This window comes from Microtus ochrogaster, chromosome 2 (assembly GCF_000317375.1).
Source record: "Microtus ochrogaster isolate Prairie Vole_2 chromosome 2, MicOch1.0, whole genome shotgun sequence".
Taxonomy (NCBI): Eukaryota; Metazoa; Chordata; class Mammalia; order Rodentia; family Cricetidae; genus Microtus; species Microtus ochrogaster.
In genome coordinates this window covers 69,094,279-69,100,827 of record NC_022010.1, presented here as the reverse complement: position 1 = coordinate 69,100,827, position 6,549 = coordinate 69,094,279, and the positions used below count along the sequence as shown (strand labels likewise).

General features: G+C 49.1%; 1 protein-coding gene across 3 annotated transcripts in view; it reads right to left on the bottom strand.

Moving 5' to 3' along the window:
* Positions 1 to 2,307, bottom strand: part of Kcnj6 (potassium voltage-gated channel subfamily J member 6) — a 241,392-nt gene extending 239,085 nt beyond the window's left edge. For all 3 annotated transcript variants that reach the window (XR_003378186.1, XM_013352736.2, XM_005345159.3), the window contains exon 1: positions 1,769 to 2,307. The gene's annotated coding sequence lies outside the window, so the exon portion shown is untranslated. The remainder of the gene's footprint in view (positions 1 to 1,768) is intronic.
* Positions 2,308 to 6,549: the final 4,242 nt, after the last annotated feature.

Sequence of the window (6,549 nt, the reverse complement as noted above, 5' to 3'; positions counted from 1 at the left end):
CCAGAGGAGCGATCTTTGCTCTGTTCTTAGGTCAGCTTTAGTCTTCTGCAGCTCCCGTTTATTTTATTTATTTTGAACAGTCACTTCGATGCACCATCATGCATGGACTGTTTGATTTGCTGTCTCCTGTGTGCCACGTAATTTCTTGGGTAATCTGACGCCCGTTTTCAGTTCAAGCAGGGAATTTTTTAGGACATGATTGCTTTCTTAAGACCTAAAAGCTCTAGAGGTGGCTAGCTGGGTCAGCCATCCTATCAGAGAGGTGAACATGATGCACCTTGCTCTGGCCTTGGTGCTGAACCGGGAGCTTGTTTGCTGAACTGCATCCACGGACATGGGAAACTTTGGGGAGTTGGAGGAGAGCCTGGCAGGGTCTAAGTATCCTTTCATGGGTCACCCCTAGGAAACTGGGCCCAAGTGATGCCCTAGGGCTCCCCTCCATAGACACGGAGGGCATTTCTTTGCCTGGAGCCAAGAAAGTTTTGTCCAACGGTTTTTCCTGTCACTGGTGCTGCTATGTCCCCTCCCACCTGGGTCGCCATGGAGACTCAGCTCCTTCCTTCTCCAGGCAAAATGGGCGAAGCTTAGTTAGCTCAGCCCTGGCTGTAGGAAGCCCACTTTCTTCAACATTCCCTTTATCCGTTTTCAGCAAAAGACAAAGGTAGCCAGAGCACAGTGCTTACAGGAAAGTGTCACAGGACTGGGTACCCGTGTGCTCCCCAAGACCCCGAGACTTTTGGATAAAGCAATTGGGGGCATTGTAAAGATTCAATGAATTGCCAAATCCAAGATACTGGAGGGGCTCTCCTCTTTCTGTGTATGTGTGTGTGTGGGGGGGGGGGATGGAGGTGGAGAAAGGAGTCTTTGGAAAATTCTGTGATTCCCTTTTCCTCTAAGCTCACCTGGCTTCTGTGGTCGTTTCTATGAAGATCTGTTCTCCCCTAAGAGTCTCTCTGTGTTGAGCCCTGTACATACCTGTGGATCCACCCAGGACTTCATTAGGCTTGCGGAATACGAATGCCATTTCAGTTAAAAACTCACCCAAGCTTAACCTCGTGGTGCAAATGAACACTTACCCAGGAGAGGAGCTAAGCCAGCAGAGTCACCCAGTCCCTTAAACGGCATAAACACCTCCTTTGGTCCAAGCTGCTCCTTCCTTTCAGTTAGTTTACTTGTGAGGACATCTTCCTAGTTGGTGTCTTCGATCAGTCTGCCACATCTCGGGTTTACTGATGAAAACCATGTGGAGTGCTCCCCTGTCTTAGGGCTTATTCCTCCTTCTGTTCACTTTCCCTCCTTCGCATCCTCTCCTCTTTATGCCAAAACAGAGCCAGGCTACAGCCTTCCACCAAGACAATGGGCTTTTCCTAACTCCCCCTGCCTACATCCGCCAGCCGCGCCTGCCTGCCCATCATCAGTGTGTTTGATCTTCACCAGAGGTGCTGATATGAGGTCCATAGTAACTGACCCATTCTCTGGCGCCCAGGGCAGGCAGACCCCTCCTCCCGCGCCCCCCCTCCCCAGGCGAGTTTTTAAGCTGCTAATGAAAACCCAAGAGACACATTTCCTTTTGGTTATGTAACTAGCTTTTCCTGCCTCTGGTGGACTTCAGCATTATGTCTCCTCGGAGTGGGGAATGCAAAAAGGCACCAGAGGGGCTGGGGACCTGAGAGTCAGGATCCAAAGGCTCGGGGATCCTAGGACGTGGAACATCTGGCTGGGATCCATGCCAGCTTCTAGCCTTCCAGCAACTTAGCGCACTGCTTACCTTGTGGCGGACAGGGTGGGTTCACTCCATCGTGGTCGCCTGTCTTGGAACGGAGCAAGATTTAATAATTCACTCCTCTGTGAATGGCGAGGGAAGAAAACACAAAAAGAAGAGATAACAGACGAACTGGAAGCAGATGGTCCAATTTCATTCACATCAGCCTCGGTAGGCTGTAGGGAGACTCCATTCTTCTGCTCGCGGTTGGTCCAGCTTCTGCTCCAGCTCCAGGCTCTCCGGTTCCCGCGGATCCCTACCCTCGGCCCGCCCAACCTCTCCAGCCAGGTGCTGCCGTCTGGTGACTGGCTCCCTCTGGCTGGAGGGCTGGGCGCTGGGGCCACCGCGGGGCAGAGGAGTGCGCGTGTGGGCAGCGACGGAGGAGGGAGTCCGGCAGCAACGGAGGGAGGGAGCCTAGAATGGCAGGGGGTGGGGGAAGTCCACGTTGAGGAGCAAAGTGAAGGACCTCGTAGGGAGACTTCATGAAAGCCGCAGATTCAGTGAATGCTATTCGGTTCCAGCCCCACGGACTGAACCGCGCTGTCAGAGCACTAAGCTATGCTTCTCTTTTCGAGATAAAAGCGGGCACAGCGCCGCACGCTGGAGAACCAAGGTGACACAGAGGCAGGCATCAGCATCGCAGGAGAGGCAGCGGCGGGGGGCCTAGAGATGGAGTCGACTTAGCAACCCACCCTTCTGGTCCAGCTTTCTTTCTTTCGTTTTTAACCTGTGATGAGCTCTGGGAGGCGCGGGGACAGACAGGCGCCGCTCCTCCAAAGAGAACCTGGAAAAGGCTGGGGAGCCTTTGGGGCGTAGATCCCCAGGGACACCTGTCCCCTTGTGTCACCAATAAGTCCTAAACTCCAGCGTCAGCCACGCCTGCTTGCTGTAGCCTTGCTCTGGGCTTGGTGAAATGTTTAGAGTGGGGTCTCTTCACTGCCTCCCACTAGGGTGACATCTTCCAGGAGTGCACATGTAAGCCCGGAGGGGAACAGCCAGCAAAATTGGTCTGAGAGGAGGTCCTGCACCCGGGGCTTTACTCGCACAGACCCAGATCCAAGAACCAAGCCTGGTACCCTATTCAGTCCATCCTACCCATTGTTCCTGGGACCTAGTGCCAGCTGCTGACACCATCCCTACTTTATTTTCACCTGAGATAAAGGATGTGCACTTTCTGAGTATTATCCCAATTTCCTGCAAACTCATACCCTTTGGACAGCCACCTACTTTGGATTTAGCCTGCTTTGTATGGTTATTCCAGAGAGCATCCCACAGGAATCTCCGATACAATCTGTCTTTCTCTTAGGGTCATTGCAAACAGTAGATCATTTCCAAAGCCATCTCATATCTACCTTCCACCAAGCACAGACCGTTGTTCACGCACCTTTAACCTAGGGAGAAATAGTTGAACGGGAGACTAAAAGCAATCCACACCACTGACTGATAATTCTATAATGGTTCATTTAATAATGGGCTATTTTGTGCTGCTAAGTAAAAAGGCTTTTCATCTCAAAAAACACACAAGTCAAGAAGGTGGCTCTTCTAATGAAGGGACTCATCAAGACCTGCTCTTAGCGATGGATGATATTTCATCCTCAGTTCATACTTTAAAAAAGATTTAAAAGGGGTGTGTGTGTGTGTGTGTGTGTGTGTGTGTGTGTGTGTGTACCCACAGAGGGTAGAAAACACATCGAATCACCTGGAGCTTGAGTTACAGGCAGTTGTGAGCTGGCTAATGTGGAAGCTGGGAATAGAACCTGGGTCCCCTGAGAGAGCAAGCAGCCCGTGCTCTTGAACACCAAGCGGTCTCTCCAGCCCCAATCTGTACTTCTTAAGGCACAGAAATCCAGTCCCCCAGGAACGTTGTCTGCTTCCTGAGGATGGCTTTAGTACAGGAAGGTGTTTCCCTCAGTTTGCATCAGCGGCTGGGTCCGTCTCACTCACACCCGCTAGGGGCTTTGTCTTTGCCGATGCATTTCCTCTGGAGGTCTTAGGATCTCCGTTGCTCGTGCCTCAGTTTGGTGTGGTCTTCAGAGGTATTACTATGCACAGCATGTCATGTGTATTCTACACCAGGTCTGCTGGGCCAGGCAATTGTGTCAGGAGTGAAGACAAACCAAGAACCTGGCAGAATGATGCCCAAGGGGTGAGGTTACAACATGTGTTTTGGTCAGATGGCACCGGCGTGGTGAAAGATCTCTATTGCATAAAAAATAGCATTTACTCCACAAAGCTGTTATGGACTCAACAGCTCATATGTATTCTACCAGAAGAGTTTTCAAAGTGTCTTTCTTACCAGCAGCTGATGAACTTAGGAAATGAACAGTAGGCAATGGCCATTAAACATCCGGAAACTCCTAGCATGAAGCAGCAGCTAGGGTGGGATGGGCTACCGACGGTCAAGAAGATGAATGCAGAATCATGTTTTGAATGGGGTTCTGTGAGACAAGAGCTACTGGCTGATGTAGATTCACGTATTCCGTGGAGCTCGGACCATGATCTGTTGAGTGTGACTGAGGAGTTGGCACCAGTGCCTGGAATTCGGTGCCTTTGGGCTGCACGAGATGCTACCCCTCTGAGCCTCAGGAACTCAAACTCCGAAGCGCCTCACACCTGATGTGTCTCAGATGTCATGTATTTATTTCGCAATGTCGAGTGCAGGCGAGGAAAGGATCTAGGAGGCTTCCCTAGGTAGATATCTGCTCCAAAGCTGACACTGGCTGGAGCTTTTAGGATTGATTAATTATACGGATGAGCCTGGTTCCTTCATCTATCAATCCCTAATAGAGGCCCATTAGGCAGTAAAATGGACAGAATGAATGATATCCATGGGGCATCATTTGTTCTGGGCTGTCTTTGTCTTCACCATTGACTGGGTCAATTTACATCCCAATCTGTCTTCCTGGTGCATATGTAGACCAGCCTTGCCCTGGCGTGCATGGGTTTTCCGGCTCCTTGGTCAGGGCTTCTTATTGATTTAAAACCCTGGGTTCCCATGGAAACTCAGTTCTTCTGCTCTAAGCCAACTCCCCTACAAGGAAAAAAAAACCCAACACCCAAACTTAGGTCCTTAATAGTCAGGGTTGATATATGAGCTCTGAAATCTGATTTTGGCTATTAAAGATGAAATCTTAAAAGAGTTTCAAAATTAGCACAGGGGCTGGAGAGATGGCTCAGTGGTGAAGGGCACTGAAGACTCTTCCAGAGGGCCTGGGCTCAATCCTGGCACCCACATGGGAGATCACAACTGTTTATAACCCTAGCTCCAGGGACCCAACACTTTTCTTCTGGCTTGACCAGATATCAGAGATGCAAATGGCACACAGACGGATGTGCAGGTGAAACAGCAAACACATAAAACAAAAATTTAAAAGGATGTTAAGCAGTTACCCTTTCCTATAAGTCTACTTCCAAAGGACCAAGAGTCTACTCTGTGTTTTAGGGAATAGTTAAGTTCCTTTTTCCATCTCTATCTGTGCATTGGAAGGTACGTTCTTAAGACACAATTCCAGGTATGAATGATGAAGATGAAGGTCATCTGCCTACACTAAGTATTTTAGGGAGCACTGCTGGAACCTTTACCCTCAATTATCCAGTTATGACTTCTCGTTCCCTTCGGCACACTCAATTTCCTCATTTTGGAACAATATTCATGGTCTTATCTATTACCAAATTGGAATCATTTGTAAGTATTTTGACATACATTTTTAAGTTTAATTCCATGACTTGCTAAAGGAGTATAATCCACAGATGCCTTTGATCAGGTCTTTCTATAAAGATGTATTATTAGCTCACTCTTCAGCAGGTATATACCCCCTTTTAATCACACGCTTCCCCCAAAGAATTAATTAAATTACAATTAAAAAATTATAATAGCTTCAAATACATTTCAGAGGACCACCGGGAGGTGAGTGTTAGAGGAACAATCGTGTGAAGGAATCCTATTAGCCTTCCCACACCTCTTAGGAAAAACCATTCCAATTAACAGGGCATCTGCAGGGAAGGAGAATTCCAGAACAAACAGGCAAATTGAATCTGGGAGCTGTTCTTTCCATGGTTCATCATTGGTAAGATGCCCCAAGTCTCTGTGTGTTTTCTGACGCCACTAACAGCAAGGCTGAGTTGGAGAGAGAATGATATCAAAGCCTCCTCTCTGTGTCATGACTATCATCCCCCACACTAAGCAGCCATTCACAGAGGACCTGGTTTGCTCTCCCCAGAGGTGCAGCTCTTGCCTGGGATCCCCAAGCTTTCAAGTCTCCCAGCCCACTTTGCCCCCTGTGGTCAAGCCAGCTTCTAAATCCCAGATCAGCTAGATTCAGATGCTTGAGCAGGAAGTCCTGCCCCCAGCTAAGCAAAGGCTTGCCAAGGGATGGACCTGAGCAGGGGTTTCCTGGATTGCGAATGAGACAGACTCAGGCATGAAGCTAGCTCGCTGAACCTTTATTAGAGCTAGTCCTAAGAGTATAATATACATGGAAACAGTTGTGGAGGGGAGGGCAAAAGAAGAGGTGCTGGGCCTTTACCTCGGCTGACAACAAACAGAACCCTGAAGCCAAAATGGCCACCTGAGTTGCCCTGCATCAGGCCCAAATGGCCTCCACCAGTTGATTACTATGTGTGAGCCAATCAGGTAAAGATGGGACTTCTGGCCAGGTGGCCTTTCTGCATCTGACAGCTCAGTACTGATTGAAATGGCTTCCCAGTCCCTAGGTCAACAAGCCCTTCTTTGGAGTGAGTTCTGGCATATCAAGTTACTGAAGTGTGTGTGTGTGTGTGTGTGTGTG